This window comes from Nematolebias whitei, chromosome 4 (assembly GCF_014905685.2).
Source record: "Nematolebias whitei isolate Nwh7 chromosome 4, NemWhi1, whole genome shotgun sequence".
In the NCBI taxonomy this organism is placed as follows: Eukaryota; Metazoa; Chordata; class Actinopteri; order Cyprinodontiformes; family Rivulidae; genus Nematolebias; species Nematolebias whitei.
In genome coordinates, this window is record NC_056501.1 from 40,258,826 (window position 1) to 40,271,746 (window position 12,921).

The 12,921-nt window shown below is 43.1% G+C and overlaps 1 long non-coding RNA gene across 1 annotated transcript; it reads right to left on the reverse strand.

The window, feature by feature from the left end:
• Nucleotides 1–4,915: 4,915 nt before the first annotated feature.
• Nucleotides 4,916–6,877, reverse strand: LOC119409147. Its single transcript, XR_005186763.1, has 2 exons — nucleotides 6,428–6,877; nucleotides 4,916–5,952 (listed from the first exon to the last, which is right to left on the reverse strand). It is a non-coding gene; the product is annotated as an uncharacterized LOC119409147 (long non-coding RNA).
• Nucleotides 6,878–12,921: the final 6,044 nt, after the last annotated feature.

A 12,921-nucleotide genomic window follows, 5' to 3' on the forward strand; every position in this document is an offset into this window, starting at 1 on the left:
CGGCACACTTTTTCTTTCTTCGTGAACAAATCCATTCCACTTGATTAATAGGAGAATACTCAAGCCACTAAAACTCCACTCCAGGTTTTCCAGGTTACCTCCAACTCTAACACAGAGCAGAAACTGTGCAAGCAGCAGCTGCTGAGTCTCCTGCTTCGGAAGAAAACGCGCACAGGTGGAGGAGATGGAGGCACCTCTGTGTTACTCGCTCGCCAGTTTAGCAAGTTTAGTGTGGGCAGTTGTTGATCGGGGGGTTTGATCATAAACATATATTCATGTTAGGAGGATGCTTGAGAGGAGCGCTACGTCGGTAGCATCTTAGCTTAGCAGTAACTGTGACGCTGTAAGACGCTGCAGGTGTAAGAGACGCTGTGTGTTCAGGTGCATTAAAGATGAAATGTCTTCAAAACCCCACACCTTATTGTCCTCAAGCTTTGTGAGAAACATCATTTAGATGAATAATGTTGAACACAAGTAAAAAAGTCCAGTGGTGATGTTTTTTATTTCACTATAAACACAAATAGTGTCAGTCTGAGGCTGTGTGTTAAAGTGTATTAAAGTTAAAATGTCTTTAAAACCCATAGCTGAATTTACACAAACTTGGTAAGAAACATGCTTAAAATGTGTGGAATTAAAGGACATCAAGAGGAAATGTTGCTTTTTTGTTCACTAGTGTACACTTTTTTGCACACTGGTGTGTGCGTGCGTACGTGTGCACATGCATGCGTGCGCACACATGTGCACACACACACACACTGTCCCCCCACATTACAGATGCTTCTGATGCCCTTGCATTCATATACATTATAAATGTCAGTTAGTACATTTATCTAGGAAGGAAGGAAGCCAGACTCAATGAGTCTTAATTTCATCACAATCTCCTATCCTGAGATCATCAAAAGAGGCAACAGTGGAAGTAAAATCCCCCTCATGAAGAAGAAACCTCCAGCAGAACCAGGCTTAGTGACCATCCAATTCAACCGGCTGGGTTTGAGTTGAAGAGGAAGGAGGGATGGACACAGAGTGGCAGGTCCAGCTGTACTTTCTAGAGGAGGAAAGATAAAAAAAAAATAAAAAAAAGTTAAGATAGAAACAATTACAACCACAAAGTATTCATTTGTATTCATTTGTAAATATTCACTTCATGAAATGAGGACAGTTTGTCCTCCAGCATTCTAAGCCTATATCAGCATAACTAAGGGATAGGTCAGGAAACCCAAGCCAACCTAACTATAGGATTTATCAAAAAGGAAAGTCTTAAGTCCAGTCTTAAAACTGAACAATGTATCAGCTTCATAGACAGAAACTGGAAGTTGGTTCTAAAAGAGAGGAGCCTGATAACTGAAAGATCTTCCTCACATTCTGCTTTTGGAAACTCAAACACAAGTAAACCTGCAGTCCAAGAGTGAAGTGGTCCGTTAGGAAAATATGGAACAAAAAGTTCTCGAATATAAAATGGAGCTAGGTTTTTGAGAGCTTTGTAGGTTAGAAGTAAGATTTTGAATTATCCCAAAAAGTTAAATCTGGTCCTCTGGACATTCAAAAAACAAAACAAAGCAAAACAACAAAAAAATGTAGAAATGTTTCGTCTTTCATCCGAGAGACTTCCTCAGTCTGAGGTGCTGTATTCAGCTCAGTCTAATAAATAGCACCTTCTCAGAGTGGATCAACCAGTTTTGCTGCTGCCATCCACAACCAGCTGCTCACATGATCAAGAAGGACCATTGGCCTAACAATGGATCATTAGCACACTGATGGCTGTTTACCATTCACAGAGGACTGAGTGATACTAGCAATAACAGCATTGTAAGAGGGGGACAATTGAACACGTAGGCCTCCACCCATGTTTAATGATGGACAATTTATTTTCACAAAGATGGCCTCCTTTACTCCTCTCTCAAACCATTGTTCCTCTCTGTCCAGGATGTGAACATCTTCATCCCTGAAAGAGTGACCGCTGGCCTGGAGATGAGTGTCCGCAGAGTCCTGGCCTAATTGTGTTGCTCTTCTGTGCTGGGCCATCCTTTTGGCCATTGGCTGTTTAGTTTCCCCAATGTAAGACTGATCACAGCCCTCCTGACATTAAACAGCATACACAATATTACTCTGTTTGTGCTGGGGGACTGGATCTTTGGGATGAACCAGTCTTTGCCGTAATGTATTTTGGGGTTTAAAAGCCACTGGGACATTGTGTTTAGAAAATAAATGTCTCAGTTTCTCTGATACTCCCGCAACATACGGAATGACCACTGGTCTATAATAATAATAATCATTTTACTTAAAAAGCGCCTTTCATGACACCCAAGGACCCTTTACAGTAAGAACAAAGATCAACAGGAATAAATTACAAAAGAATATAAAATACATAAAGAATATAAAATACATACAGAATATAAAATGCATAAAGAATATAAAATACATACAGCAAAGTTAAGGATAAGCGAGTCTAAAGAGATGTGTTTTCAGAGCAGTCTTGAATATAGAAAGAGAGGTGGTGTTTCTTAAGTCGGGGTAGAGAGTTCCAGAGATGAGGGGCAGAGCAGGTGAAGGCCCTGCTCCCCATGGTGGAGAGGCGGGCAGAGGGTACATGGAGGTGTAGTGAAGAGGAGGATCTGAGAGAGCAAGAGGGGATGGAGATGTATAATAGGTCAGATAGGTACGGAGGGGCAAGATTGTGGATAGCTTTGAAAGTGAGAAGAATAATTTTGAAGACGATGCGTGATTTAACCAGGAGCCAGTGGAGCTGCTGCAGGACTGGAGTGATGTGGTTATAGGAGGAGGTTTGAGTGATGACATGGGCAGCTGAGTTCTGGACCAATTGCAGCTTCTGGAGAGATTTGTTTGGGAGGCCATAAAGAAGGGAGGTGCAGTTGTCAATCCGAGAAGTCACAAGACTGTGAACAAGGATGGCTGTGGAGCGGGGTGTGAGAGAAGGGGGAGACGGTTAATACTTTGGAGATGGAAATAGGCAGACCGAGTGACATTGTTGATGTGTGAAGTGAAGGAGAGAGTGGTGTCGAGGATGACACCAAGGCCCTGTACACACGTAGCCGGATATCAGGAAAACCGAATAGTTTATCATGCGGTGTGGCCTTTCATCCACACGTGAACTCCGGTTGATGTAACTATAAACGAATAATAACAAAAACTCCGACCAAAGTGGAGATTTGAGAAATCTCCTCTTTCGGGTTTGCGTGTGGACTTTCGGAACCGGAGATATGCGCATTATGTCTGCGACAGATGGTGCAGCGCGGCGCTGACGTCACATGTGCGACAATTGTTTTTGTTTGCCCATTCATTCGGAGGGAAAATGACTGCGTTTAGGGAAGTACTAATTGTAACGCTGGTTCAGGCAATTTTTGCTTGCTTGTTTTTACAAGCACAACTGCTCCAACAGATGGAATTACAAAGGAGAAAAAGCGCTTGGCGTTCAGCTCTTTTACAGCAACTATCCCTACCGATACGGAGGCACAATACCGCCATTCAGCGTCGCCGTCGCCGGTTTTGGATCAGACCTGGACGCACTGCTGGCTGGTGGGAAAACTTTGAGAAGGAAATTGTTCTCCCACAGGAATGGCGTGAGAACTTCAGAATGTCACGGTCGTCATTACTGTCGCTCTCGGAGTTACTCCTTCCTTACATTCAAGGGAAGAGTACTGTAATGCGATCTCCAGTCTGTGTGGTCAAAAAAGTTGCATGCACGCTATATTATTTGGCTGACGAGGGAAGACTGCGTAAAACGGCCAATGCATTTGGCTTATCAAGACAGGTAGTCTCAAACATAATTAGAGAGGTGTGTAAGGCTATAACTGTGTACTTAGGACCATCTTACATAAAAATGCCAACAACAGAGACTGCTGTGCGTGCACTTGTTGAGGGATTTGAGCAGGCTTATGGTCTCCCTCAGTGCCTTGGAGCTGTGGATGGGACTCATGTGGAGATAAAGCAGCCATCAGCTAATTCTACAGAGTACCTAAATAGGAAGGGGAGGTTTTCTCTTAACATACAAGCCACCTGTGATTACAAGTACAGCTTTATTGATGTAGTTGTGAAATGGCCAGGGAGTGTGCATGATGCCAGAGTTTTTGCTAACTCCACAATAAACACAAATCTGAAAAACATGAAGATTCCCCCCTGTCCAAGACAAATTGTGGAGAACGAAGACGCTATACCCATTTACATACTGGGTGACCCTGCATACCCACTTCTACCTTACCTGATGAAAGAATATGCTAACGGAGGAAGCAATGTTCAGGAGCAGTACTTTGGACTTTCGTTGTGCCGAGCTAGAATGGTGATTGAATGTGCGTTTGGAAGACTAAAAGCCCGATTTGGAGCCCTGAGGAGAGCCATGGACATCAATATGAATGATCTTCCATTTGTTATATATGCATGTTTTGTGTTGCACAATTTTTGTGAGGCATCAAAAGACACTGTGGATGAAAACAGAATAACTGAAGCTATTCAACATGACAGGAACAATCAACCGGACACACAGCCAGTGGTCAGAGGAGACAGCTTGGCAGCAGAAGGAAAGCGGGTCAGGAGAGTCCTCACTCAGTGTCTGGATCCATAAACACAAAAACCTGTGAACTATTTAGCAGACTGCGTTGTTTTTTCATAAAAAAATGTTATAGTTAGCACCATGTATGTTAGAGAATTTTTAAATTGTTTTGTGCAATGTTATTGCATTTCATTCTCTTAATGCATGAAAAGCTACCACCCAGGATTTAGATACATTATATAACAGTTTGTAGCTCATTAGACAGACTTTTAAGTGAAATGATTTTACTTTTCTCTCTTAAAATTGGACCTGTAGTGTATTAAATAGTGCTGCCAATACTTTCTGATGAACATGACTGTATTTGTAACTGATAAATGTCATATTCACAAAAATTCACATAAAGAAACTTGCTTTTAAAATGTTTGTCAATTTATTCAAACGAACACACTTAACATGTTCTTATTTTGTGTTTCATTTATGAACAGATCAGATTATAACAGATCTACAACAGATAAAGCTTTTTAAACATGGGAGAAAAGCAGCACAGTTACTGTACACTTTTAAATCAGTGATGCCCAAGTCCATAACTTGGGAGCTACCACAGGTACATTTCAGCTGCATTTTCTTCAACAAACCAGTATGAAATAGCTGATTTCAATCATCAGTATGTATTTGATAGTGGTGTTTTGGAGAAATAAATACATCTAAGTAGCAGTAGCTCCCAAGGACTGGACTAGATCACCACTCTTATAAAGATTCACGTAACAAAAATGTAAATAGTTAAAGTATTGTGCAATTGCTACATTTTAAGCTTTTCACAGTATGTATAAAAAGATAGCAAACAGAAAAAAAAACACACTGTCAGAGTAAATAACACTGTGATTAACAACCTGACATGTGTGCAACCTTGTGCAAAAGTGGAACTTGTATATACTTAACTGTACCAGACTTGCTTCGATGTATAAAACAGTACTCTACTGGTCACTAAAAAGGGCCTGACTGAATGAAAATTGGTCAGTGGCTTCAGCAGGTGTGTGGAACACAGCTTCAGTGTTCATAGTGTTTCCTGGTCTTGTGTTTTGACGTGTTCTGTCAGAAGTGGAGTTGTTTGGGTATGGGTAATTTGCTGAGTTTTGGTGGACAGAATGGTGGGCCATTGTGTGCGAATACATCGGACCTCTTGGCTCATATGGCATGTAGTGTGGTGGTTGTGCAGGTGTATGAATGACCTGTTTCAGAAGAGAAAACCCATCAACAATCGATGTGGTAAGTCTTTCCAGTGTATTGGACATTTTTGAATAGTTTTCGGATGCTTTTTGTTCTGATGTCTCAATGATTTCCACCAGTCTCTTTTTCACACGCTGGTCTTCCTCAAGAGCATTCAGCCACTGGGTCTCAGCAGGCAGCTTTCTCCTCAGACGGTCGTGTCTGTGTCCTTTTAGTTTTGCCTTCAAAAGAGAAATGAAAATCATCACAATTAAACATAAAAAAGTAAACCTGGATCATGTTGATGTTGTACTTTTCACATCACTTCTACATAACAATATGTAATAACAGCGTATCCAATGTTTGCTATATGTCTTAAAGTGTATTTTGTATCCACCACCCCATCAAACTAATGAATATGTAGGCCTAACATAATATGAGATGAGTAAGAGCATGATGGTGTCATTTCTTTTTTGCAATAATAATAAAAATAAATCAGCAACCCGTACACAGTAAAATATAAAAAACATCACATTCCAGCCTCCACTACACACCTCAACTCTTGCATCATTTTTAACACACATATTGCCTTAACTGTATTTTTAATAGCAACACAATTCAACAAACCTGTTCCGTGAATTATAGTACATCCAACAGATGAACATTTACAGCAAAAGTACTTTTATTTATGAGGAATGGACAGAAAAATATACGTACATCAAGCAGGTCTCTCCTCTCCTTTGAAGTAGGACCCACACTGCTTTCATTATCAGACCCTGTGTCTGCTACATCCATGGTAGTGGAGGAAGAAGATGTGGATGGTGAGGGTAGGGTCCGAGAATGATCCAGGTCAGCTGTTTCAATACCGGAGGATATGGTAGTACTAGCTGGAGAGCCACCCCAGATTTGTTCGCACAGTTCGAAGTACAGAAGAACCACTCGACCGTGTCCACTCCTGCGTCCTGTATCAACAGCATGGCGATATTTACCTCGGACTGCTTTCATTTTTGTTGTTAAATTCCCGCGCGTGATGTCGGCATGTGAATGGGGAAACTCGTCGGAGGACTCCGTTGGGTAATGCTCTAAAAAAAGCGCTAAAATATCAACATACTTGTTCTGACAGGATTCCCAGTCGACATTTTCCTGAGTTTTATTAACTTTGTACTCCAACACGGTATTTAATAGTAGTTCAACTCGCGGTCTGTCCACACAAACGAACCTCCAGGCGCCATGATTCAATACTAACAGGAAGTTGTGGTTGCTTTGAAGGGTTGTGATTGGCTGATATACGTTTCACCTTTGCACTACACTGCCTCCTATGGGTTGGGCATATTCTTTACAACGCTCTGTGGTGAACATCACCGGGTTCATGTAGACGATCATTTTCTCTATCCGAACATGTATGTACGGCGATATTTTTTTGCGCGGATATTCGTTTTTTCAAACACCAGGCTACGTGTGTACAGGGCCCAAGACTCTTGACCTGAGGTGAGGGGGATAGCAGAGCATTGTTAAGTGGGATGAGAAGATTTTCTGATTTTGAAAGAGAGTTTTTGGTACAGACAAGAATGATTTCTGTTTTGTTACTGTTTAGTTGTAGGAAGTTGTTAGAAAACCAGTGATTTGGCTCATTGAGACAGTCAGCGAGGATGGAGGGTGGGTGGGTGGAGTTTGGTTTTGTTGACAGGTAGAGCTGTGTGTCATCAGCATAACAGTGAAAATGGACACCAAATTTACGGAAGATGTGACCTAAAGGAAGGAGGTAAATGATAAAGAGGAGGGGTCCAAGGACAGAGCCTTGGGGGACACCCATGGAGACGGGGGAAGACTGGGAACCAAAAGATTTGAGCTGAATGAATTGAGTACGGTCAGAGAGATATGATTTGAACCAGTCTAACGGAGTACCTGAGATGCCAATGGAGGTTAGTCTGTTGAGGAGGATAGAATGACAGATTGTGTCGAAGGCAGAACTTAGATCCAGTAAAATGAGGATGGACAGAAGAGCAGAGTCAGCAACAAGAAGGTCATTAGTTATTTTTATTAGAGCTGTTTCGGTGCTATGGTGGGGGAGAAAACCAGATTGAAACTCTTCATAAATGTTATTGTTGGATAGGTGAGAGTGAAGTTGACTAGCAACGGCTTTTTCAAGAACTTTGGAAATAAAGGGCAGATTAGAGATTGGACGAAGATTACTGAAGTTGGTAAAGTCAAGACTCCACAGACCAAAAACATGCATGTTAGGCTGATTGGTAACTCTAAATTGTCCCTAGGTGTGAGTGAGAGTGAATGGTTGTTTGTCTCGTTTGTCTCTATGTGGCCCTGTGATGGACTTGCAACCTGTCCAGGGTGTACCCCGCCCCTCGCACAGTGATTGCTGGACATGGGCACCAGCGACCCCCGTGACCCAAAATAGAATAAACGGGTAAAGATAATGGTTGGTTGGTTGGTAAAGTCAAGACCTGGTTTCTTGATGATGGGGGTGATGGCTGCAGATTTGAAAGCTGTGGGAACAATGCCAGAGGTTAGGGAGGAGTGGATGATGTTAGTGATGATGGGGAGCAGAGACGGGAGACAGGATTTAACAAGAACTGTGGGAAATGGATCGAGCTGACAGGATGAAGACTTAGACTTGCTGATAATGTCAGCAATGTCATCAGCAGAGGGGAGGGAGAAGACAGAGAAGGGGAGGGAGGGAGGGAGGGAGGGAGGGAGGGGGGAGTTAAACATAGAAGCTGGGGGCAGTATTAGGTCCAAGGTGTTTATGAATGGAAAGAGTCTTTTCATTGAAATAAGACATCAGAGAGTTGCAAAATTCTGTGGAAACCATGTGAAAGGGTAATGAGTTAGGAGATGAGACTGAACGGTTAAGGAGAGAGAACAAAGTCTTTGAATTGCCAACATTGGAACTGATGATGTCAGAGAAGTAGCTGGATTTGGCTTGAGAAATACTGTCCTTATACTGGATGACGTGGTTCGCATAGAGTTCCTTGTGAATTGAGAGACCGGATTTCTTATAGAGTCACTCCAACCTCCAACCTTTGGATTTCAGAGAACGGAGTTCTGGAGTGAACCAGGGTGCAGAGTTGGAGAAGGAGACAGACCGGGTTTTCAGAGGAGTGACAGAGTTAAGAATGTTGGTGAGGCTGTTATTGTAGAATGTGACAAGGTCATCTGGGTTAAAAGAATTGAAGGTGAAGATGATATTATTAATATGAGACAAAAGAATGTCATGGTTGATATTCTTAATATTACGGAAGGAAAGAGTGTGTTCAGGTTTCTCTGAAGAAAATTTAAGATTGACACTGAATGAAATCATGAGGTGATCAGTAAATGGAAGTTCATCAGAAGAACAGTCTGTGTCTGGGCTCCTCCTTTTCACCTGATGGCTGACTGGAGTCCTGTTTGGGTTTCTTCTCTGCTTTCAGGAAGGCCCAGTTAGGATAACCACATTGCTCTAGAGCCTGTCTTGTGTGGGATTTATCCTTCTGCCTGGCTCCTGAGCTAGTGGGGATGCTGTCTGCTCTGTGGTACAGAGTCCTGATAACTCATAACTTGTGCTCCAAAGGGTGATGGGAGTCAAACGTCCTTTTCAGGGACACCACCAAGTCATTGGTTCAGGTATGTTGACGACACCTGGGTTAAAATTAAATCTCAGGATGTCCAACATTTTACTGACCTCATCAACTCTGTGGATAAATACATCAAGTTCACACGAGAAGATGTAAAACATGGCAAGTTGGCTTTCTTGGACTGTGAGGTTTCAGTCTCTGATAGAGGACATTTGTAAACTGAGGTGTACCGCAAACCCACCCACACAGACCAGTATTTGCAGTTTGACTCCCATCCATCCATTATCTTTTATCTGTTTCTTCCTTTTTTTGGGTCATGGGGGTCACTGGTGCCCATTGTCCAACCATCACTGTGCAAGAGGCAGGGGGCACCCTGGACAGGTCCAGTCCATCACAGGACCACATAGTGACAAATGAGACAAACAACCATTCACTCTCTCACTCAACCTTGGGACAATTTAGAGTTACCAATCAGTCTAACATGCATGTTTTTGGTCTTTAGGAGGAAACCAGAGTACCAGGAGAAAACCTGCACATGCACGAAGAGAACATGCAAACTCCACCTAGAAAGGTCCCCGGATCAGATTTTGAACCGACAACCTTCTCGCTGAGAGGCAGCAGCTCTACCAGTTGCAGTTGCGCCACCGTGCTGCCCGTTTATCAGCATATATTGTACAAATAAAGAATACTTAAAATGTTTATGAATAAATATATGATTTGTATTTTTATAGTAGGTACATCACTTTGACTTGCACATTTTATAAGTAGCTCACATGCTGAAAAATTGTGGGCACCACTGCTCTAAAGGATTTTTGCATAATCTATTGAGAATCAACATTTAATTACAAGAGTTAAAGATGTGATCATTATGGCTACGTGTTCCTTCATATGGAACTAGATAGGAAAATATAAATATTTTTAATGATTATATGCAGGAAAGACTTGAGACATGTTTGGAAAATCCTTATTTATTGATCTGTGGTGACATGAAAGCTCACACCCAGACAAGAGATGATGATAAAAAAAATGAGGAGGTTGACAATGTTGGTTTTATGGATGATACAATTCAAAATTCATATGATGCAAAAAGTTAGAAATGTGAAAAATACCAGGGGAAAAGAATTTCAGCTGAAGGAACAGGGACTGTGGTATCTATGGTAGAATATTATTAAATTTATTTAGAAGTCTGCAGTTTTGCATTATGAATGTCCATCCATCCATTTTCTTTACCCGTTTATTCCATTTTGGGTCACGGGGGTCGCCGGTGCCCATGTCCAGCAATCACTGTGCGAGGGGCAGGGTACACCCTGGACGGGTCGCAAGTCCATCACAGGGCCACATACAGACAAACAAGACAAACAACCATTCACTCTCTCACTCACACCTAGGGACAATTTAGAGTTACCAATCAGCCTAGCATGCATGTTTTTGGTCTGTGGGAGGAAACCAGAGTACCCGGAGAAAACCCACGCATGCACGGAGAGAACATGCAAACTCCACCCAGAAAGGCCCCTGGACCGGGATTTGAACCAGGGACCAGCTCGCTGAGAGGCAGCAGCTCTACCAGTTGCGCCACCGTGCTGCCCGCATTATGAATGTAAGATATGAAAAAAACATTATTGTAGGAAAAGCCCAAACTCCTAATAATAGTGACACTAATAATATGATGGGCTCTCTATCCAAACTGATTGGATAGAGTTCAGTTCAGTTCTTTACTGGACAGGAGTTCAACTCACTGGTCGGCGGTACGGTAGCTTAGTTGGTAGAGTTGTTGCCTCTCAGCAAGCAGGTCACTGGATCATATCTCAGACAGCGCCCTTTCTGGATGGAGTTTGCATGTTCTCTCTGTGCATGCATGGGTTTTCTCTGGGTACTCCGGTTTCCTCCCACAGACCAAAAAACATGCATGTTAGATTGAATAACTCTAAATTGTCCCTAGGTGAGAGAGAGAGAGAGAGAGAGAGAGAGAGAGATTTTTGATTTTAAAAAGTCGTTTATTCCATTATTGTTTCACAATAAGCTTACTTCAGTACATCTGCAATATACAATTCAGAATCATTAAGAGTGAATAAAAAGCACTTATAGTCCCACTTGTCTTTAAACATTTCCAGTTCGTTCATTTTTGAATAATACTTAAATTCCATCATAAGTCTTGCTTTCAACATACTCTTAAAGAAAAGCAAACAGTCACAACTCTGACTTCCATTAATCTTTTCTTTTCTGCTTAGATATATTGCCAGTTTTGCTTGTCCAAAAATAAAATTCAATAAACGCCCTTTCTTCTTTTTCTTTTTACCATAGGAAAAACCAAATATGAACATTAAGGTAGTGAAAGATTCCCCAACAGATTTCAAAATATCACTAAGTAAACTAAATAAAGACAACAATCTTGGACATTGTACAAAACAGTGAAAAATGGTCTCCCTCGTTAAACAAAACGGACACTCATCTGAAACAGTTGGATTTATGATTGATATGAAAGCATTTACTGCAATGATGCCATGTAGAATACGCCACTGTAAGTCACCAGTGTTCTTGTTTAATGGTGGTTTGTACAACATACTCCACATTGGTTTTGCATCAGACTGACTACTAAAGAATTCCCTCCAAGGTGTATCTTTTTTGATGATGATGGACAGCTGATGGACAGCAGCTCCCTCCGGCTTCTCTGCAGTCTTTTATCATCAAACTGACCCGTTTTTCGAACCGGACTAAAGTTGGTCCTCCTTCCAACCGAATTCGGTGTTCAGTGACTCAGAGAGCCGGACGGGACCGTCCAAAAAAAAAAAAATAAATAAATAATAATAATATTTTGGCCCTGGACCGATCGGCCGCTCCCCCCCCCATCGGTCACTCTGAGCGCACCCTGCCGGCCAGGTGACCCCTCGAGCTGGGGAGTCGACGCACGAAGGTCCGGTGTTTTTTCTCTCTCTCCCTGGACCTCAACGAACTCTTATCTGGACCTTTGTGGTTCTACCTGGTTCCGACAAATATCGCCGGGTGGTATTTCGCTGGATTTCAGCTGGACTGGCCCTCGTGGTGTTTCCATAGGTGTGGGGGAAGTGTACCTGTGACCCTCGAATTGGACCAGAACCGAATCGAGGTGGCTGTGGGGAAATTCATCTTCTACAGAGCCGGTCTCAGCTTCAGTGAGCAGCCCGTTACTTTTACTGAAAGACGATCCACCTCCGTGGAGTCGTTGTGTTCACCTGGAGGAGACGCTCCGGTGCTTTGAAGCGCCGCCGGACCGGAGCAGAACCGCGCCGCCGGACCGGAGCAGAACTGCGCCCCCGGGCTGCCGGACCGGAGCAGAACCGCGCCGCCGGACTGGGCCGCCGGACCGGAGCAGAACCGCGCTGCTAGACTGGGCCGCCGGACCGGAGCAAAACCGGGCCAGGGATATCTTCAGCCTCTTTGTCTCTCGTGCTTGGAGCGCCGGAGCCGAACTGGAGCAGAACCGGACCGGACCAGTTGCCGACTTCAGCCTCAGCCTCTCCGGTCAGTCTCGCTTTTCACCGGGGGTGCCCCGTGCTGTCGGGTGCTGAGAAGCGGAGGAGCAGCGTGGAGGAGCAGGGCTGCGTGGTGCTCGAGAGAAGTTCGGAGTTTGTATCGGAGCTGCTGCAGGCCTCCATCCAAACTCAC